We start from the raw sequence: 24,497 nt of genomic DNA, 5'->3' as shown, positions 1-24,497 counted from the left end.
AAAGGTTAATAGGGCCATGGTCCCCCTTTTCCATCTTTCAAATGAGTTACAGAATACAACAAATGTAAAAGAAATAAATCCTATGGGACAAAATGACAAATTATTCCTGGGAAGGAATTTAAATTATGATGCATGCCAATTAATACTCAAGAAACCAGGTAAACAGGGACTTAAAGGCTGCTTCTTCCTCATCTTTTCTGGAACTTGTTTTCTTAGTTCTCTTCCTTTTTGGGAGGGGAAGAAAATAGGTGGCTTAGTAAGATAGAGGCCTGAGCTTAGAGTGAGAAGGCCTTGGTTACCTTATTAACCTCCCCTCTTAATTGGGTAGGATTCATCACCTCTCTGAGTTTTAATTTCTTTATCAAGAATGAGGTAAGAATTTCCTGAGAAAATATTTGTGAAAATTTGGAGCATGGAGTTAGAAATCAAAAAATGTAAATTAAACATGAATCTCTCCCCTGATTCTCATGCTGGTTTTCTGCTCTGTCTGAAATAAAAACAGATACATTAAGTTCTCAGGTTCTTGGATCTCATTTCCACTGGCTACATGGTTCTAACTGGTATTCAAGTTGAGACGGCACGACAGCTAGGCCTTTCTAATCATCCTATTATGCCAAAGAAGACATGGTTCCCACCAAGAGACTGTGACTATTCCAAACTTTTTTAAACATCCAAAACAAGGCATGAATAGGTGTCTTTGAAGCAGGATTCTCAGCTTGAACCTAAGCTGTGTCCACCCTTAACATTCATGGTCAGGACGTATCAGGGAAGATCTGGCAGATAATGGGGTAGGGTAAATGAGAATTCATTTGCATGAGTAAACAGGACCCTCCTCTCCCCACAAGACACAGGAATGTTCTCCTGAGTTCTGTTTATACTCTTGACCATCATTGCCTCTAGCTTTGCCTCTCTTTATTTAGAGAGATAAGAGAAGATATTGAATGCTTGAAAAAAGGAACAGGATACCTGAAAAAGAAACAGAGAATGAAAAAGAGCTATGAAGATGTAAGTGTGATTATCCACATTTAAAATGCAATAAAAGAGGTTAATGATTCAGTCAAGGAAACTCCAAAATATAGAGCAAAAAAAAAAAAAATCGAAGAAATGGAAATAAAAGAGAAAAAAATAAGAAAATTAGAGAATGAATCCAGGAAGTCTAACATTAGTTCCAGAGAGAGGGACTGCTAGTTTTTCTGAAGAACCTTTTAGTACCATTTGAATATTTTAAATGTGCAAATATATTACTTTAATAAAACAGAAAGTAGTTTTCAAGTATTATTTATACTTATTGTATCCACTTTGTCACTTCTAATTTACTCATTAAACACACCATAGTAACTACACTTATTGAAGTCAACACTGATTTTCTAAATGCCAAATCTAGTGGGCAGCTTCCAATACTCATACTACTTGAGAAGTATGTAATATTTGTCATGTGACCACTCCCCAACCCTCCCTTAATTTCTAGAATGTCACTCTTCTTTAGTTCTCTTTCTCCAAGAGCTCAACATCACCATTGCTGTTTTTTCTTCTACATTACATAAAACTTTTATGTCCCATCTTTACTTATTCTCCTTTTACTCTACACACTTGCTGGATAGCCTTACTCCTAAGTTTTGATTTCCAATCTATAAGTCAATAATTGCCAAATCTGTATCCCATGAGCTTGATTTCCAGCTGTCTACATCTTTATGTGATGTCCTACAAACACCTCAAACAGCACATACAACACTGATTTCATTATTTACCTATTTTCCTCCACTCCTCAAACCCAAATCCACCTAATCTGCTACATTTTTCATTCCAGCTAATGGCCTGACCAAGCTAACAACCATAAGGTCACTCTCAACTCCTTCCTCAACCTTCAGATCAGAAAGAGCTATAAGTCTGGACTGCTCTCTCCGCCTACATTGTCACTACCTTATCTTAGGCTTATCATTTATCTTCAGATGCTATTCTCTTCCTATCCAGTCCATCCTCTGCATTACTGCGTGTTATATTCCTTAAAACCATATCTGTTCCTGCCTAAAAGCTTTCAACAGCTCATTGTCAGTATAATTTTCTTTGCCTGTCATTGGAGGCCTTCGCAGTCTGACTATGACCCATGTTCCAGACAATGTGCCTTAATATACACAGAACCTCTGCCCCAGACACACTGGATTCTTCACTGGTCCTGAATGCCTCAGGCTCTTTCATCACTCCACCTGGTCCAACTGCCTGGAATTCCCCACCTTGATTTCTTCAACTGGAAAACTTACTAATTCTTCAAGGCCTTACTGAAATGTCACATTGTCTATAAAGCCATGCAGGGAAAATTCTTCAGTGTTCCCAATATCCTGATATCCTGTGTTGTTATCTCCTGCAGCATTGTGAGTCAGGCTTTGGATCTCTAGCAAGAGGCCACACACACATACACAAACACACACACACACACACAAACACACACACACACACACAAACCACCAAGTTCTCATGTATTTAGCTTGTAGTAAGTACAAAACTTAAGAGAAGTAGCTGCACAGAGTACAGGCACATGCAGGATTTTCCTTGGTCCTTGGTTCCCCACAGGTTGTGCAGCTGCCACTGACACTGTCCATTTAGGAAGGGTACAGCCATGTTTGAGAAAAAAGTTGCAATATTGTTACACTGTCACTCCTTTATACTTGAACTTACAGCATCATTCACCTATGAGCTTCCTTTTTAGGAAATGTTATCAAACAGCAGACCCTCCTGATTCTTAATTTAGCCCCTGTGCAGACATATCCTCACAGAGGAGAGAAAGCTGAGCCAGGGCACAATGTTCCTAAATAATGTCTCTGCCTACAGACTTCCAGTCACAGGAAGTCCATCTTCCCACACGTCTACTATTAAAGTTGCCAATTTTGTGTTATAATTTATTTATGTCTCTGTCTTTACCACTGAACTGTGAGCTTTCTGAAACCAAAAGCCATATATTATTCATATTTGTATGCTCAGTGACAAGCCCAGCATTTGGTACCTAGTGGGACACACAATAAATTTTGTTAGATGAGCCAATCTAAAACACCTTTCAAAATCTGGTTTTCTGAAAGCTTGTTAGATCTCACAAACTATTTGTAATCCTGAGCTTCTATAACTTGGTGAAGGATACACACTTTACAAAAAGATATTTCAAAGAAGTAATCTTGGGCAGCTAAAATTACAGGTTATTTGTGATGGTCTTGTACAACTGTGAACTAAAATACCATCTTCTTTTTCTACCTATTGGGAAAATAATCATGATACTGCCTGGCCTCCTAGAGTCACAATTACACCTATGTGAAATTCAAGGCCAAACAGCTGGCCTAAGAAGGAAAGGGTCCCTCTGTCACCACAGATATCAGATAGAGATTGACTGGAGGAGGGGATTTCCAGGATGCTACCAGGAAAAGGTTTAGGCAAAGTGACTTACGAGGTCACTGTAGCTGGGCTGGCTGGACTGCTGGTTCTATACTCCACCCCTCCTTCAACAAGGCCCCCAACTTGTGGTGTCAGGAAAACACACAGTTGTGTATTAGATGCACCTGAAGTCTCATTTTGGTTCCACAATTTACTAACTGTATGACCATGGCAAACTGGCAAAATCCCATGAATTTCTATTTTCTCATTGGTAAGATGCAAGATAATTGTGAGGGCATGAGATAAAGTATTTCACATACCTAACCTAGTATCGAGTTTGTGCTAGGTAAATAATAGCTGATAACAGATAGGAAATAACTGAACTAGAAGAAGAACTTACTTTATGGGATGGAAAAATATTGGACCAGACTTCAGACCAGGGTAATAAACAGCAACAACATTGTGACCCTGGGCTAATCACATAATCATTCAAGGATATAGCTTCCTCAACTATAAATTCAGGAAATTTGACTTGACAATTAAGATTTTTTCCAGCCATTATTAACATTCTAGATTTCATGCATCTAGCTTTATATACCCAATTTCAAAAAACATAATTTTTAACAATAAAAAACTGAGTACAAAATGATTAAATGACCTCTCCAAGGTCAAATAGCTAATAAATTACAGAAGACGGGAGCTAAGATATATTATCTTTACTATGTACTAGGTTCCACGCATTATTCTTGGATCTCACTTCATCTTCTTGTAATGGGTATTATAGTCTCTTTGTTTTATGTTTTTAGCAAGGCTACCAACCCTTTAAAAATGATAGTTGTGTTGTTTATGATTAGTAGAACTGGTGATTTCCACTTAAGGTAGACCTTCTTTTTTTCTGCCAAGAACCACCATTGAGGCTCCTTGTAGCCTGTAGACATAATTTGAAAAGTAAACACATGCTCAAAAAGTTAAACACATAGTTACCATTATGACCTAGCAATTTCATTCCCAGGTATATACCCAAAAGAAGTGAAAATAAGGATTCAAATAAGAGCTTATATATGCATGTTCATAGCAGCAGCACTATTTTGTTTATTTAACTTTTAAGTTCAGGGGTACATGTGCAGGTTTTCTATATAGGTAAACTACTGTCATGAAGGTTATGTACAGATTATTTCATAACCCCAGTATTAAGCCTAATGCCCATTAGTTATTTTTCCTGATCCTCTCCTTCCTCCCATCTTCCCCGCTCTGATAGGCCCCAGTGTGTGTTGTTCCCCTCTATGTGTCCATATGTTCTCATCATTCAGCTCCCATTTATAAGTGAGAACATGTGGTATTTGTTTTCTGTTCCTGTGTTAATTTGTTAAAATAATGGCCTCCAGCTCCATCCATGTTCCTGCAAAGGACATGATTGTGTTCTTTTTTTATGGCTGCATGGTATTCCATGATGTGTATGTACCACATTTTCTTTATATAGTCTAACACTGATGGGCATTTAGGTTGATTCCATGTCTTTGCTATGGTGAATACAGCAGCAGCACTATTCACAATAAGCAAAAGGTAGAAACAACTGAAAAGTCCATCAACAGACAAATAAACAATTATGGTATATCCATATAATAGAATATTATTTCAGCATTCTATTAAGTGAAAGAAGCCATATACAACGGTCACATTATATAATTTCATTTCTATGAAATATTCAGAATAGGTAAATCCATACAAACACAAAGCAGATTGGTGGTTGCTAGGGTCCAGGGAGAAGGTATGTGGGAAATAGGAAGTAAGTATTCAAAGGTATAGAATTTTATTTTGGGATTATGAAAATGTTTTGGGACTAGATAGAGGTAGTGGTTATACAACATTGTGAATGTACTAAATGCCACTAATTTGTTGACTTTAAAATGGTTAATTTTATGTTATGTGAATTTCACCTCAATAAAAAAAACTCATGCTCACTGATATGAGAAAACTGGACATAGGAATGAAGGAAAAGGAGCATTAAGAATCCAAAGTCATCATGGCAGAAATGGGACCAAGATCTCAACCCATTCTGTCCAAAGTTTAAAGTAACTAAAATCTGTTGAGAAGGACTTAAGTGGCTGTGACTGTGGTTAACTAGTAGGAGAGAAGCCAAAAGGTTGAAAGGGAAAACTGCCTTCAAAGCAGTGAGTGTATTGGAACCGTTGCCCAGGCTCAGCAGCAGGATCTAGTTTGCTGTTGGAGGATGCAGTCCACAGGGCACTGTGTGGCTGACGTTGCAACACCTCTGCATCAACCACCCAGGCACTGGGGGACAGTAGATATGTGCCCATTCAACAACAAATCCATTCACTCTACAAATAGGTATTCAGCATTTCCTTAGTACCAGGCATCGTTCTACACTTTAGGTAAGACAGAAATGGCCTTTGTTTTCATGCAACTTATATAATATTGAGTAAAGTACACAAAAGATAAGAAAAGAAAAAAGATAAATTCAGATAATTGATCACAGCTATGAAGAAAAGAAGGCAATACAATCTTGTATAGATGTGATTAGAGGGGATGAGAGATGCAATGGTCAAGGAAGCACCTTTGAAGAAGTATTATGTTAGTTGAGACCTAAATCTTCAGCATGAGGACTGGTGTGCAGGAGTGATACCACAGCACAGAGGAAGCTAGTTTACTAATACAGACACTTTATCTCACAATTCCTAACTCCATACAGAGCTAAGTTCCATATTCTGCACATAGTGAACACTTAACAAATATTGATGGAGGTCAGAATGAGAGTGTCTAGATGGCATCCAAATGTTTGTTTAGTTTGGTTTTGCTTTGCTTTTGTTCCAGTTTTGTCCATAGGAAGCAAGACATTTGCCCTAAAACATCGTTTCTTCTACTCAAATATAACTGCTGACAAGGCTCAGAATGAAACACATGTATTGTACTTGTTCTATTGATCAAACGGTTAGAAGGAAGAATTAAGTCATTTTCAAACTTCCTTGAAAAGCAGAACTAGGAAAGTAGCACAGTAGAGAGAAAAGACCCCTGACCTAGGAATTATGAGACCATTGTTCTGGTCTCAACTTTCTTCTAACATTCCATACAACCATAGGAAAGTCATTTCAACTATTTGCACCTTGATTTTCTCTAAATAAAGGGGAAAATGAACTACATAATATCTCTGAGGTCTTGTTCTTGTATATGTTATATATGTGGGCAGAGGAGAGTAGGGCTCAGAGAGAAAGGTTTAGCTAGGGCATCACAGAGCTTGATCAGACATGGGGACACAATGGCTGATCCATGTGAGTGTTTATGTCTCTGGGACAAATTTGCCCTTCCTGTCTTTACATCCATGTTGGCACTTTTCAGATTCAGCTCCTTTTCTAAAAGCTCTCCCTCCCTCTCTTTACTTAGGAGAATGATTGAGACTCCTGTTGATAAATAAAATAAGAGATTTTGAATAAAGCAGTAACACTTGAAAGCTACATCATTTCTTTTTGTCTTTTTCTTTCCAAAAAATAAAAATCTCACTTATAAGCAAATTAGCTTTACACGCCACCTCCCTGCACTTGGGAAGACAGAATAAACAGATTTTTCTTTAAAATGGCATCAAGCCAGTACAATTCTACTCTGAGGAAAATGATAAAAGCATGCAAATGCCCATTCAATTCAATGGTAGAAGGAGGAATTTTCCTATATCTTGGAAAGTAGGAGAAGATATTGAGGTCAGTTTGGTACAAGTAATGTTTATGAAACACAATGTTGTTCTCCTTCCTATAAATACAGACTGCAGATCTTATTAGTCAGACTTCGTTTCCTCCCTTTGCAAATGTAAAATTTTAATTGTTCTAATCCCTTCCCTGTTGATTTCTTGCTACAATTTTACACAGCAGCAGGTCACCTCTTTATTTTCTCAGAAATACATTGGCACAGTGCCATAGTCCTAAATAATATATATTTTAATTGAGTGAAGGAAAAAAAAAAGAGGAAATCAAGTCTGAAGTTCAGGGCCCTAAAAATAGTCTTCTCCAAAAGGACACACATTTAATATTTGGAAGCTAATGTTAATTATCTTTGGCTTTCATGACCAAGAAACAAAAATCTTGAGTTTCTGTTTTTAGCAATACCTACCTACAAAGAATCAATGTATTGATTTGAGAATACTACCTATCTGTATCTAATATCAAAAAAAAACTCAGGAAAAATTTTTACTGCTTGACCACTGAAAGTCAATATCTAATATACACTTATATACTCATGAAGGGTCATTTTCTATAATGTGGTACATATAAAAAATGCACTGACTGGAATTCAAAGAACCGTCATTTCGGCCCCTATTCATCTGATAGCTATGTGATTCCAATCAAATCATTTAATTGCTTTAGGTCTAATCTTTCTCACTGTAAACAGTTGTAAAATAGTAGAAGAATATCTTAGTAAAGCAGTTTTATGTTTCTACAAAATAAAATGTTAAATACTTCTTAATAAAAAAACCTTTGTATGTGTTTTATTAAAAATTTGTAGATAGCATAAAGCTGTGCTGTACAATACAATAACCACTAGCCACATGTGGATATTTAAATTTAAAATAATTAAAAATAAAATAAAATAAATGCCTCAGTGGTACTAGCCACATTTCAAGTGCTCAAATAACTACATGTTACCGGTTATTACTGTACTGGACAGCACAAATATAGAACATTTCTGTAATCATAGGAAGATTTATTTAATAGCACTGGTATGAAGTGACAGAAAAAGCACTGTGCTTTATTATCTTTACACAGCACTAAAATAAATGTTTCAGTCGTTCAACTGAATATTCCAATAGACATCAATCTATACATTCACACCCATGGGTACAGTTATTCAACTAGTTACAATCTGCTTTTTACCATTAACTCACAAACTTTCTCCTTCTTATTTATGAGAACGTCATGAGAAATATTATCACATTGCTTGCTGAAATCCAAGTGCCCAACGTCTGTCGTAACAGACATCTGTAACTCTGTCAAAAGAAATACAGAAGAGAAAGTTCTTCTGTCATGATCAATTATTATTTGTTTATTTTTAGAGACAAGATCTTACTCTGCCACCCAGGCTAGAGTGCGGTGGCATGCTCATGGCTCACTGCAGCCTTGACCTCCTGGGCTCAAGCAATCCTCCTGTCTCAGCACTCTCTGAGTAGCAGGGACGACAGGTGTGCATGACCACATGTGGCTAATTTTTGTATTTTTCATTGAGATAGAATCTTGCTTTGTTGGCCAGGCTGGTCTCAAACTTCTGGGCTCAAGTGATCCTCCCACACTGGCCTTCCAAAGTGGTGGGATTATAGGGATGAGCCACCATGCCCAACCATCACTTATTATTAAGCCCATGCTAGTGCCTCATGCCATTTTCCTAAGCATGCACAAAATATCCCTAGAACTGCATCCCACCTGTCAGTGCCATGCTGATCATTCTCCTTTCAATTAAAAAAAAATCAGAATTATATATAGATGCTTCTTTTCTATTTTGTCTCTCTTGTGTCCCAGGACTCCTGAAAGATCACTAACAATAGTCTAGCCAGTTCTTTGTACCCACAAATATAATTTGTGCATCCTAGATAATTTTGAACTCAGTTAAAAGTAGGACTGTATATGTCAGCTCTTTTTTCTTCGTGCTTGTTCTACTTATTCAAGTTTAAAAATAATATTTCTTGACAGCTTTATTTGTTCTATGTTAATTTAGCTTTTCCTCTTTCTTCTGTTAGTGATATATCATTAGGACTTCCTTCCTTACTCTTCTTTCTCTAAACACAACTATACATAGAATTTTGTTCATCTTATCTTTAAAACTCTTTTTTGCAGATTTTAGTACATCTTAGCCTCTAAACCATCTACTAGACTCACTACATTCATCCTTAGTTAATAAGATTTGTTTGTTAAGACCTTTGATTGTTAGAAGCAGAAGCTCACTTGAGCTAACTTCAGCAGCAGGAGTCTAAGAAAGTAAAGATATGCCCCCAAAACAAGGGTATGAATACAACCACTTTTCAGGAAGAACTAAAACTGCTAGTGGAAGGGGTGTCAGATTTCAAAGAGGGCAAAAGTCTTACTGGTTGATAAACCTGTAATATTAGGAAAGTAGAAAACAACAAGATAGTTAAATTGAAAAGATATTTGAATTCATAATCATGAAAAGAAATACTTTTTCAGTCCTGTCACTATCATGAGTGACTCAAGGAAAGTGGCAGTAGTCTTACCTGCTTTCAATCTAATGTGTACTCAAACTTAAATCTCTAATATTCTTCCCTGAGGTAAGTCACCAATACTTAAAAGAGGGTAAATGATTCCACATCGTGAAGAAGAACAAAATTACAATGGGGTTAGAAATCTACTGTGACGAAAAAGTAAAGATTGCTTCCAAGGATTCCAGAGGACAAAGGAGCCGATTTAAGAGGTCTCTCACTGACCAAGTTGTGTCTATTTAAGCAAATAATAACTAAATGAAACAAGTTGGATGTATAAAAGGCTATGAGCCCACAGTGATGTTCAAACAATAAAATTAATATAAAGCTACAAAAATGTAGTGATACCAATCTAGAGAGCAGAAATTGCTAAAAACCAAACCCAGGATTTCATCCTGAGAGTGGTTTGTTACAATGCAAATTGAATTCCCAATCTCACAGGGTGCTGTCATGGTTAATACTGGGTGTCAACTTGATCGGAATGAAGAATACAAAGTATTGATCCCGGGTGTGTCTGTGAGGGTGTTGCCAAAGGAGATTAACTGAGTCAGTGGGCTGGGAAAGGCAGACCCACCCTTAATTTGGGCGGGCACAATCTAATTAGCTGCCAGTAAGGTTAGACTATAAGCAGGCAGAAAAATGTGAAAAGAGAGACTAGCCTAGCCTCCCAGCTTGCATCTTTCTGTTGTGCTGGATGCTTCCTGCTCTCAAACATCGGACTCCAAGTTCTTCAGTTTTGGAACTTGGACTGCCTCTCCTTGCTCCTCAGCCTGCAGACAGCCTATCGTGGGACCTTGTGATTATGTGAGTTAATACTTAATAAACTCCCCTTTGTATAAATATTATATATATTCCATTAGTTCTGTTCCTCTAGCAAACCCTGACTAACACAGACTTTGGTACCAGGAGTGTTTCTAGAGGAACAGAATATTAAGGATGGAGTTCTTTCATTGGTTTTGGGGTTTCTGGATTTGGCTGCTTAATATGATTAGACCCAAAAATGCGAAGGACTTTACTTCTAACAGTATGGAGAACAGTGATAGTCCTTGGCATGAACAGTTTAGAGACTTATACAAAATAAATGCATTTGACACTCCTGATTCATCGCTCATGAGAGGCAAGGAGTTTAGTGACTCTATACATAATACCTTTGAACATACGTGGAGAACCGAGGAACATAATGAAGCAGGTTAGTTGCTCCTAAGTTCAGTGGACAAAGTGATGAAAGAAAATGATGAACTCAGGGATTCTATCTCCTGGCTTCAGAAGCAGATACTGAGCTTCAAATCTGCTAAGACTGCCCTGAGTAAGAGTCTTATCTCCTGTAGAAACAGCTAAAATTGTGGAAAAACAGATAGGAGCTCTTATCATGCGAGTGACTGACCTGCAACAAAAGTTGCACGCACAGCCTCACCAGGTGTCTACTGTTAAAGTGAGGGCATTGATTGGAAAAATATTGGACCCTGAAACTTGGAATGGGGATGTGTGGGAGGACCCTGATGAAGCTGGGGACACCGAGTTTGTAAACTCTGATAAACTTTTCTTGCCAGAAGAAACAGCTTCCCTATCCCCAGTAGTGGCAACATCCCCTAACCAACCCATGCTGCCATCAGCCTTTCCACCTTTGTCTGAGGAGATCAACCCTGCAATGCCTGGGGCAACAGTGATGGCCTCCCCTGAGGCAGTTGCCAGGCAAGATAATGTACATTCTCCTCAGGAGCCACCCACAACAGCACTGTTTCGTTCTAGACCTATAACTAAAGTACCAGCAGGCACTTAGAAGTTAGGTTCAGAGCGTGACCCATGAAAAGGTGTGCTACACTCAAAAAGAACTGCTTGAGTTTATATAAATTAGAGTTTATATAAATTATAAATTATAAATAATTTATATAAACAGAAATCTGGAGAACAGGCATGGGAACAGATAGTAAGGGTGTGGGATAATGGTGGAAGGAACATAGAGTTGGATCAGGCTGAATGTATTAATTTGGGCCCACTAAGTAAGGACTCTGCATTTAATGTTCCAGCTCAGGCAGTTAAAAAAGGTTCTAATAGTTTATTTGCTTGGTTGGCTGAAATATGGATTGAAAGATGGCCTACTGTGAGTGAGCTGGGAATGTCTGATCTCCCTTGGTTTAATGTAGAGGAAGGGATCCAAAGGCTTAGGCAGATTGGGATGGTGGAGTGGATTAGTCATTTTAGACCTACTCATCCCAGCTGGGAGGGTACAGAAGATAAGCCTTCCACCAATGCCTTGCAAAATAGATTTGTGAGGGCAGCACCTGCATTTTTGAAGAGTCTTGTAATTGCTCTTCTCTGTATGTCATATCTAACAGTGGGAACCGCAGTCACTCAACTACAAAATTTAAGCACAATGTGAAGAATTGGATCCCAAGGTGGCAGGGGCCAAGTGGCAGCACTCAACTGTCAAAGGCCAAGTGGGTGTAATGGACAGCAGAGGCAAAAGCAGCAATCAGAATAATCTGACTAATGTAGAGTTCTGGCATTGGCTAATTAATCATGGCATTCCTAGAAGTGAAATTGATAAGAAGCCTACTGCATTCCTACTTAATTTATATAAGCAGAAAACTTCTAGATCAAATGGAAAAAAGACTAATTTGAATTATAAAAACAGCAATTCATGGTCCCTCAATCAATTTTCAGACTTAAGCCAGTTTACAAACCCAGAACCCCTTGAATGAAGGGGAGGCCGAGTTCTCTTAAGGAAGGACACCACTACAATACTGACAATTTATGCAGTGAATCTTTCTCCCATGCTTCCCCAAGGAGACCTCCAGCCTTTTACCAGGATAAATGTGCATTGGGGAAAGGGAAACGATCAGACATTTGGGGAACTACTGAACACTGGCTCTGAGCTGGTGTTGATTCCAGGGGAAACAAAACATCATTGTGGTCCTCCAGTTAAAGTAGGGGCTAATGGAGCTTAGGTAATTAATGGAGTTTTAGCTCAGGTCCAACTTACACTGGGTCCAATGGGTCCCTGGACTCATCCTGTCATCATTTCCCCAGTGGCAGAATGCATAATTGGCACAAACATACTTAGCAGTTGGCAGAACCCCCACATTGGCTCCCTGTCTGGTAGGGTGAGGGCTATTACAGTGAGAAAGGCCAAATGGAAGCCAATAGAGCTGCCTCTACCTAGAAAAATAGTAAATCAAAAACAGTATCACATCCTGGAGGGATTGCAGAGATTAGTGCCACTATCAAGGGCTTGAAAGATGCAGAGGTGAATGATTCCCACCACAACACCATTCAACTCTCCCATTTGGCCTATGCAGAAGCCAGATGGATCTTGGAGAATGACAGTGGATTATCATAAGCTTAACCAACTGGCGACTCTGATTGCAGCTGCTGTACCAGATGTGATTTCATTGCCTGAGCAAATTAACACATCTCCTGGTACCTGGTATGCAGCCATTAACTTGACAAATGCCTTTTTCTCCATTCCTGTCCATAAGGCCCACCAGAAGCAATTTGCCTTCGGCTAGCAAGGCCAGCAATATACCTTTACTGTCCTACCTCAGGGGTATATCAACTCCCTGGCTTTGTGTCATAGTCTTATTCAGAAAGACCTTGATCTATTTTTGCTTCTGCAAGATATCACAGTGGACCATTACACTGATGACATTATGCTGACTGGATCCAGTAAGTAAGAAGTAGCAAACACACTGAACTTATTGGTGAGACATTTGTGTGCCACAGGACGGGAAATAAATCCGACCAAAATTCGGGGAACTTCTACCTCAGTAAAATTTTTAGTGGTCTAGTAGTGTGGGGCCTGTTGAGATATCCCCTCTAGGATGAAGGATAAGTTGCTGTATTTGTCCCCTTCTACAACCAAGAAAGAAGCACAATGCCTAGTGATCCTATTTGGATTTTGGAGGCAACGCATTCCTCAATTAGGTATATCACTCTGGCCCATTTATCAAATGATCCAAAGGCTGCCAGTTTTGAGTTGGGTCCAGAACAAGAGAAGGCTCTGCAACAGGTCCAGGCTGGTTTGCAAGCTGCTCTGCCACTTGGGCCATATGACCCAACAGATCCAATGGTGCTTGAGGTACCTGACAGGTAGGGATGCTGTTTGGAGCCTTTGGCAGGCCCCATAAGTGAATCACGGCAGAGCCCTGTAGGATTTTGGAGCAAGGCCCTGCCATCCTCTGCAGATAACTACTCTCCTTTTGAGAGACAGCTCTTGGCCTGTTACTGGGCTTTGATGGAAACTGAACATTTAGCTATGGGTCATCAAGTCACCATATGACCTGAACTGCCTATCATGAACTGGGTGCTTTCTGACCCATCTAGCCATAAAGTGTGTCATATGCAGTAGCTTTCCATCATCAAATGTAAGTGGTATATTCATGATTGGGCTAGAGGAGGTCATGAAGGCACAAGTAAGTTGCATGAGGAATTGGCTCAAATGCCCATGGTCTCCATTTCTGCCACCATGCCTGCTCTTTCCCAGCCTGCACCAATGTCCTCATGGGGAGTTCCCTACGATCAGTTGACAGAGGAAGAGAAGACTAGGCCCTGGTTCTCAAATGGGCCTGCACAATATGCAAGCACCACCCAAAAGCGGACAGCTGCACTACTACAGCCCCTTTCTAGGACATCCCTGAAGGACAGCAGTGAAGGGAAATCTTCCCAGTGGGCATAACTTTGAGCAGTGCACCTGGTTGTGTACTTTGCATGGAAGTGCATATGGAATGGCCAGATACGTAATTATATACTGATTCATGGGCTGTAGCTAATGGTTTGGCTGGAAGGTCAGGGACTTGGAAGAAACATGATTGGAAAATTGGTGACAAAGAAATTTGGGGAAGAGGTATGTGGATGAACCTCTCTGAGTTGTCAAAAACTAAAGGTATTTGTATCCCATGTGAGTGCTCATCAATGGGTGACCTCAGCAGAGGAGGATTTTAATAACAAATTGGATAGGATGACCCATTCTAGGGACACCACTCAGCCTCTTTCCCCAGCCACCTCTGTCATTGCCCAGTGGGACCATGAACAAAGTGGCCATGGTGGCAAGGGTGGAGGTTACACATGGGCTCAGCAACATGCACTTCCTCTCACCAAGGCTGACCTGGCTAGAGCCACTGCTGAGTGCCCAATTTGCCAGGAGCAGAGACCAACACTGAGCCCTCGATATGGCACCATTCCTCAGGGTGATCAGCCAGCTACCTGGTGGCAGGTTGGTTATATTGGACCTCTTCCATTATGGAAAGGGCAGAGGTTTGTCCCCACTAGAATAAACACTTACTGCGATATAGATATGAGTTTTCCTATCCCGCTCACAATGCTTCTGTCAAAACTACCATCCATGGACTCACAGAATGCCTTACCCACCATCATGGTATTCCACACAGCATTGCCTCTGACCAAGGCACTTACTTTATGGCTAAAGAAGTGCAGCTGTGGGCTCATGCTCATGGAATTCACTGGTCCTATCATGTTCCCCATCATCCTGAAGCAGCTAGATTGATAGAACAGTGGAATGGCCTTTTGAAGTCACAATTATAATGTCAACTAGGTGACAATACTTTGCAGGGCTGGGGCAAAGTTCTCCAGAAGGCCATGTATGCTCTGAATCAGCATCCAATATATGGTACTGTTTCTCCCATAGCCAGGATTCATGGGTCCAGGAACCAAGGGGTGAAGGTGGAAGTGGCACCACTCACCATCACCCCTAGTGATCCACTGGCAAAATTTTTGCTTCCTGTTTCCATTATATTATGTTCTGCTGGCCTAGACGTCTTAATTCCTGGGAGAGGAACGCTGCCACCAGGAGACACGATTCCATTGAACTGGAAGTTAAGATTGCCACCTGGACACTTTGGGCACCTCCGACCTTTCAGTCAAGAGGCTAAGAAGAGAGTTACAGTGTTGGCTGGGGTGACTGACCCAGACTACCAAGATGAACTCAGTCTACTACTCCACAACGGAGGTAAGGAAGAGTATGCATGGAATACAGGAGATCCATTAGGGCATCTCCTAATATTACCACGTGTTATTATATTATGCTCTGTGATTAAGGTCAATGGGAAACTACAGTACCCCACTCCAGGATGGACTGCAAATGGCCCAGACCCTTCAGGAATGAAGGTTAGGGTCACTCCACCAGGAAAAAAACCACAACCTGCTTAGGTGCTTGCTGAAGGCAAAGGGAATACAGAATGGGTATTGGAATAACGTAGTCATTAATATTAGCTATGACCACATGACCAGCTGCAGAAAGAGGACTGTAATTGTCATGAGTACTTCCTTCTTCTTTTGTTAAAAACACGTTTGTGCATGTATACACATGTACTAAGAAAAATCTTCATTTTATTTCCGTTCTCCTTTATCATGTGACATAAGATTCATTGACTTCACATCAGCATTTAAGAATTGTTAACTTTATGTAATAGTATTTGGGTTGGGGATTAGTGTGTTTCAGGTTGTATGAAGGATAGTAATATTAGGCATAATTATAACCTTATTATTGTCTTTATTTGAAAATTATGTATGATCTCAGGAGATGTGTATGGGTTCAAGTTGACAAGGGGTGAACATGTTATAGTTAATACTAAGTGTCAACTTGATTGGATTGAAGGATACAAAGTATTGATCCTGGGTGTGTCTGTGAGGGTGTTGCTGAAGGAGATTAACATTTGAGTCAGTGTGCTAGGAAAGGCAGACCCACCCTTAATCTGGGTGGGCACAATCTAATCAGCTGCCTGTGCAGCTAGAATATATACAAGTAGAAAAATGTGAAAAGAGAGATTGGCCTAGCCTTTCACCCTACATCTTTCTCCCGTGCTGGATGCTTCCTGCCCTTGAACATTGGACTCCAATTTCTTCAGTTTTGGAACTCGGACTGGCTCTGCTTGCTCCTCAGCCTCCAGATGTCCTACTGTAGGACCTTGTGATCATGTCACTTAATACTTAATAAACTCCCCTTTATATATGTATATCTATTCTATTAGTTCTGTCCCTCTAGAGAACCCTGATTAATACAGGTGTCTACTGCTAAAGTGGGGACACTGATTGGGAAGGAACAGGATCATTAAAATTGGGATGGGAACATACAGGCAGACTCTGATGAATCTGGGGATACTGAGCTCCTAAATTCCAGTGACTCTTCTCTGCCACTAGAAGGGGCACACACAATAATAATGGGAGACTTTAACACCCTACCGTCAACATTAGATAGATCAAGGAGACAGAAAGTTAACAAGGATATCCAGGAATTGAACTCAGCTCTGCACCAAGCGGACCTAATCAACAGATCAACAGAAATATACAACAACAAATATACATACATACACCACAAATCAACAGAATATACATTCTTTTCAGCACCACACCACACCTATTCCAAAACTGACCAGATAGTTGGAAGTAAAACACTCGTCAGCAAATGTAAAAGAACAGAAATTATAAGAAACTGTCTCTCAGACCACAGTGCAATCAAACTAGAACTCAGGATTAAGAAACTCACTCAAAACCACTCAACTACATGGAAACTGAACAACCTGCTCCTGAATAACTACTGGGTACAGAACGAAATGAAGGCAGAAATAAAGATGTTCTTTGAATCCAATGAGAACAAGGACACAACATACCAGCATCTCTGGGACACAGTCAAAGCAGTGTGTAGAGGGAAATTTGTAGCACTAAATGCCCACAAGAGAAAGCAGGAAAGATCTAAAATTGACACCCTAACATCACAATTAAAAGAACTAGAGAAGCAAGAGCAAACACATTCAAAAGCTAGCAGAAGGCAAGAAATAACTAAGATCAGAGCAGAACTGAAGGAAATAGAGACACAAAAAACCATTCAAAAAATCAACAAATCCAGGAGGTGGTTTTTTGAAAAGATCAACAAAATTGATAGACCGCTAGCAAGACTAATGAAGAAAAGAGAGAAGAATCAAATAGACGCAATAAAAAATGACAAAGGGGACATCACCACCGATCCCACAGAAATACAAACTACCATCAGAGAACACTATAAACACCTCTACGCAAATAAACTAGAAAATCTAGAAGAAATGGACGAATTCCTTGACACATACACCCTCCAAACACTAAACCAGGAAGAAGCTGAATCTCTGAATAGACCACTAACAGGCTCTGAAATTGAGGCAATAATTAATAGCTTACCAACCAAAAAAAGTCCAGGACCAGATGGATTCAAAGCCGAATTCTACCAGAGGTACAAGGAGGAGTTGATACCATTCCTTCTGAAACTATTCCAATCAATAGAAAAAGAGGGAATCTTCCCTAGCTCATTTTATGAGGCCAGCATCATCCTGACACCAAAGCCTGGCAGAGACACAATAAAAAAAGAGAAATTTAGATCAATATCCTTGATGAACATTGATGCAAAAATCCTCAGTAAAATACTGGCAAACCGAATCCAGCAGCACATCAAAAAGCTTATACACCATGATCAAGTGGGCTTCATCCCTGGGATGCAAGGCTGGTTCAACCTACGCAAATCAGTAAACGTAATCCAGCATATAAACAGAACCAAAGACAAAAAAACCACATGATTATCTCAATAGATGCAGAAAAGGCCTTTGACAAAATTCAACAATGCTTCAAGCTAAAAACTCTCAATAAATTAGGTATTGATGGGACGTATCTCAAAATAATAAGAGCTACCTATGACAAACCCACAGCCAATATCATACTGAATGGGCAAAAACTGGAAGCATTCCCCTTGAAAACTGGCACAAGACAGGGATGACCTCTCTCACCACTCCTATTCAACGTAGTGTTGGAAGTTCTGGCCAGGGCAATCAGGCAGGAGAAGGAAACAAAGGGCATTCAATTAGGAAAGGAGGAAGTCAAATTGTCCCTGTTTGCAGATGACATGATTGTATATCTAGAAAACCCCATTGTCTCAGCCCAAAATCTCCTTAAGCTGATAAGCAACTTCAGCAAAGTCTCAGGATACAAAATCAATGTGCAAAAATCACAAGCATTCTTATACACCAAAAACAGACAAACAGAGAGCCAAATCATGAGTGAACTCCCATACACAATTGCTTCAAAGAGAATAAAATACCTAGGAATCCAATTTACAAGGGATGTGAAGGACCTCTTCAAGGAGAAATACAAACCACTGCTCAACGAAACAAAAGAGGATACAAACAAATGGAAGAACATTCCATGCTCATGGGTTGGAAGAATCAATATTGTGAAAATGGCCATACTGCCCAAGGTAATTTATAGATTCAATGCCATCCCTATCAAGCTACCAAGGACTTTCTTCACAGAATTGGAAAAAACTACTTTAAAGTTCATATGGAACCAAAAAAGAGCCCACATTGCCAAGTCAATCCTAAGCCAAAAGAACAGAGCTGGAGGCATCACGCTACCTGACTTCAAACTATACTACAAGGCTACAGTAACCAAAACAGCATGGTACTGGTACTGAAACACAGATATAGACCAATAGAACAGAACAGAGCCCTCAGAAATAATGGCACATGTATACATATGTAACAAACCTGCACATTGTGCACATGTACCCTAGAACTTAAAGTATCATTAAAAAAAAAAAGAAAAGAAAAAACAAACAAACAAGAAATGGTAGAAAACTTTCTCCATCTGATAAAAGGGAATCTACAAAAATTCCACAACTAACATCGTACTTAATGAAAGACTGAAGCTTTTCCTTTCATATCAACAACAAGACAGAGATGCTCATTCCTACCACTTTTATTCACCATTGTACTGGAGGTTCTAGCCAGAGCAACTGCACAGAACAACGATAGATTGGATTAAGAAAATGTGGCACATATACACCATGGAATACTATGCAGCCATAAAAAACGATGAGTTCATGTCCTTTGTAGGGACATGGATGAAACTGGAAAACATCATTCTCAGTAAACTATCGCAAGGACAAAAAACCAAACACTGCATGTTCTCACTCATAGGTGGGAATTGAACAATGAGAACTCATGGACACAGGAAGGGGAACATCACACACTGGGGCCTGTTGTGGGGTGGGGGAAGGGGGGAGGGATAGCATTAGGAGATATACCTAATGCTAAATGACGAGTTAATGGGCGCAGCAAACCAACATGGCACATGGATACATATGTAACAAACCTGCACATTGTGCACATGTATGCTAAAACCTAAGGTATAATAATAAAAAAATAAAATAAAATAAAAATAAAATCTAGAAAGATAAAAAAAAGAAAAAGAAATAAATGATCCAAATGGTAAAAGAAGTACAATCATCTCTATTTGCAGATGAGATAATCTTGCATATAGTAAACACTAATAATACACACACACACATTATTAGAACTAATAAGTGAGTTCAGAAAGGTTGCTGAATACAAATTCAATACGCAAGATTTAATTGTATTTCAATACAGTAGAAATGAACAATCTCAAAATAAAATTAAGAAAACTTCCCATTTATAATAGCATCAAAAAAACAAAATACTTAGGAATAAATTTAACAACGGTTAGGTCTTTTGCAATGAACATGGTAGAAATAAATTAAAGACCTAAGTAAATGGAAAGATATTCTGTGTCCATGGATTGCAAGACTTAATATTGTTAAGACGACAACACTACCCAAGGTGATCTACAGTTTCAACATAATTCCTATCGAACTCTGTATAGTGAAAAGTTAACTTTACTCAAAAAGAGGACTGACCTTTCACCTCAACTATCAGAAGTTGATCTGTACGTCTCTGGGATGTCCTGCCTAATAGGAATATCTTTGTTTGCCTGAAGCTTTGACCACTGGACAGTGAGCACTGTGATTTATGATGGGGGCTTTGGGATATTCTATGTCAATTCCAACCTCCAGAGGAATCAGAGACTAAAGTTATTAGCCTGACCTTCCAGAAGGGACTGGAGACCAAAAATCAACCACATGGACAGTATGTGATAAAGTCTTACTAAAAACTCTGAAAACCAAAGCTCAGTGAGCTTCCCTCGTTGGCAATACCCTTTGAGCTTTGAGTATCGTCACACATCACAGCTAGGATGAGGTAACACCATCCAGGACTCTATGCAGAGAATATGACTGTTTCATATTTGGGCCCCTTTCAGACTTCACTTTATGCTACTCTTCCTTTGCCTGGTTCTAATTTATACCTTTTTACAATAATAAAACTGTAATTATGGTTATAGCGAGTATAGCACTTTCCTGGGTTCTGTAAGTCATTCTACTGAATTACTAAATCTGAGGATGGTCATGGGAAACCTCAAATTTGTAGCTAGCTGATGTGATATTCTTGAGGCTATTTACACATATTTTTTCTGTATGCTGGATTTTTTATATATTATAACATAGTATGGTAATGAGCATTTCTTCTCAACTCCACTTTCAGTGATTCATATTGGTACCTTGAAATCAACCACGGGGAAAGTATATCACAGAAATCAGCAAACGCTATGAATCACAGCTTAATTTATTATTTTGCTAATAACAAAACTATTAATAATACAGATAAAACATAAAATTTTATTGTATTGATAGCCATTATATTGCAAATAGTACAAAAAGTTGAGGAAATATTCTGTCAGTATTTAAAAATTATTATCCAATTCAGCAAAGAAGTTACTGACATCATTGACAAAAGAGTAAATTTCCAACATATGTCCTCACTGTTTCAGTTTCACATCAGTCATTATTATAAATGAAAAGATCAACCAACACTCATGTTAGAACTAGACTCATTCATCAACGGCAACCATAGCTTGGCTATGGATATAAGAATTCAGAAAAAAATCAACACTAGCATTCTGTGAGAATCAATTGGCAATATGGAATTTATAATAAAGAGTCATGTAAATTTTATTATTAAGTGTAAATTGTGTGCTGCACATCTTTCATGTTGATAAAATGTATAATAAACTTATATACATGCCTGTGTGTATATATGTATAATAAACATATATATGCATATGTGTGTGTGTGTATATATATACACACACACATTTCTTAAGGGGAGAGCCAGTTGTTAATCATTTATCAGGACACGACTGATTTTAGTGTTATCTTCCTGCAGGAAAGGGGACTAGTCATATGGCAAACAATTGCATAGTAAGTCTAGCTGCACAACTGCCTTTAATAATTTCTAGAGAGAAGTTAGGCAGAGAAGTTAGGCTGACAAGTAAAAAAAAAATCCCCACTTTACACTTCCAGGATCTCCATCTTTTCTTGAAAAATGGTATAGACCAGTTCTGCAATGATTCCAGCCTACTCTTTAAGACAGACTACAGAGTTTATTTGGGCTATTTGAACACATGCCCTTGGCATATGTAGTTCAATAACAAGAACTTTTCTGTCTCTTTTAGCCACTCAGACATTCCAAAGGACCACACAACCTTTGCAGGAACTCAAAATAAGGAGATCATAAATGTCCTAAGGCATTTCTGAAATCTCTCAACTCTTCCTAGGCCACTGTTCTCACCTAACTCAAAACTCTTGGCTCTCCATCCTAACTCTACTCCTAATTCTAGGACTTGAACTGGAATTTATCCTAATTTTCATGGCATTTGACTTAATTCTCCATAGGATACCTGGGATAGAATTTATACCTCTGGCTTTCCCCTTCTGAGATTAACCCCTGATGCTTCTCCCAAATTCTAGACACTGATGTGAATGTAATAAAATAGGGATCTTATTTATACATCAGATACATCTGTAAATCCTTCCAAGGACTAGGGTTCCTCTTTCTTTTCCCACAACCAACATTCTTTGAAAATCATTATTAAAAGGATTCAGGAAACTGATTCTTACTCTGTTCTTATGTAACTTCCTGCTATCCCCACCTAGAACTCCACCATTTGTCTATTTCAGTTTTCAAGTAGAGTTTAGTATTTTGTCAAGTAGGAAAAATCAGTGCCCTTTGGATTCATCTGTTCCTTGCTTTCTTTCCTGCTGAAATAAAGAGGAAACATTTGACTTTATCCTATATTTTATAAATTATTTTTCTATTCCTATACTCCCATGTAATTATTTACATTATTCCTTGACTTTATCTAATTTTTGTACTTACTTCTTCCTTGAAACAATGTGACACTACTTTATGTAGTATATTTCTCCCCAAAATCCCAAATTATTTTATTAATATAATATTTTGTTTTGTTGTCCCTTCAGCAGAGAATGGCATAGGTTATCCTCAAAGTAGAGGGATATCTTTAGAAAAGAGAAAAATCTAGCTGTAAACTTTTTTAAAAAGGTTTCATTGAAGAAAATAAACCTCTCAAGGAATTGAGATTATTAGTAATCTGTAAAGATTAAAGTCAAGGAAACATAATAGGAATAGGGAAGAGGAAAAAAACACAGTCCCTGGAAAATAGAAGAAGCTTGCATTTCATGAGTTTTCACCTGATAAGCAAATAAGAGACTGTTTAATACATTCATTTGTTGACCTTTAAAAGAATCCATCCTCATGTACAGCATTAGAAGCATATAACGAGATTAGTATTTAGAGACTGTTATGAGAATAGGTCAAGTCAGTCACAAGCATATTTTCATTTTGGTTCACTGTATTTTCTGCCACAGCATTTTGCAAGGCAATGTGTACTCCCTTCAAATAAATGCAGCAGTGAGAGTACTGTGTTGACCTTTTATCTCATTTCCCTCCTAATATGGAGGTAATCATCAATAAGCACTGTGCATACTGGAGTTAGGCATGTGTATAAACAAAAGATTTATTGAAATGGCCAAGTGGGAGAAGAAATTGAAATCCATCTCACTTAGAAGCCTTTAAGAAGATCTGACCAGAAACTCAACCTAGGTTATAACTGTGCCCGTGCCCAGAGGATAACTTGACCAGCAACAAAAGCTGGCCTCTCAGGAAAGGAAGAGCAGGGTGTGCCTGAAAATTCGACTTATTCATCAAGGGTCATTTAAATGTCAACTCAAGTGGCTCACAACTGTAATTCCAGCTTCTGAGGAGGCTGAAAAAGGAGGATTGATTGAGCCCAGGATTTCGAGACTACAGTGAGCTATGATCATGCCACCGCACTCTACCCTGGGCAACAGAGCAAGATCCTGCTTCAAAGCCTCAAAAAAAAAAGAAAAAACATAGCTATTGCACTTTTATGGCACTTTATCCACAGAGAGTGAAGGCCCAAAATGTTTGGGTGAGCAGAAAAGTCCCAGGCCAAGAGATTCTAATCATCCAGCCTGGGCCAATCCATAGAGACCTTTTGAAACTATACTTCTCCAGCACAAAATGAAGGTTTGGGATCTTTTCCACTCATCCAACAATTTGAGAGCTCTGGGTGGAGCCCTAGGAACCCACATGTTTTTAAAAATTGCTCAAGCAAGACCAGAGAATAAAGAATGTTGAACAGGGGTTGCTGTGTTTCATTACAATCAGCAAACTACTATGTGATATTTATAACTGTGTGCATGAATGATTTTGATATGTATTAAAAGACAAAAGTATCTCCAGGGTATTCTAATGTATAGCAAAATTTGGGGGCTACTTGAAGAATGTGGTTGTTTCTCTTAATCCTGGGATACTGCTAACTCTTCTCCAAAATTTCCCAAGGAATAGTTTGTCTGCTTTATTTTTCTCTATTGTTGAGAAACAGTTTTTTCACTGTTAAAGAAAAAAACGGCATTATCAGCTAGGTTTCTGAATTCACATTGCTGATTCCATAGAGTTTTGACAATTCCATCACGTGTCCTACAGTTCCTCTAAGAAGTTGAGAGACATTTGAGACATTGATGTTTAACACATATTGCTGTATAGTCACATGCCTTCACCTACACTGAAGTTTTACTGAGAGTAGGAATAGTGTCTTTTATTTCTGTACACCATATATACATATACATATACATATCCCCTATATGTATACATATACATATAGGGGATACCATATATTTTGTAATCCTTAATTATTTGATGAATGAATAAACAATACA

The sequence above is a fragment of the Symphalangus syndactylus genome, chromosome 21 (genome assembly GCF_028878055.3).
Source record: "Symphalangus syndactylus isolate Jambi chromosome 21, NHGRI_mSymSyn1-v2.1_pri, whole genome shotgun sequence".
NCBI classification, from domain to species: Eukaryota; Metazoa; Chordata; class Mammalia; order Primates; family Hylobatidae; genus Symphalangus; species Symphalangus syndactylus.
This window is presented reverse-complemented; position numbering follows the sequence as displayed.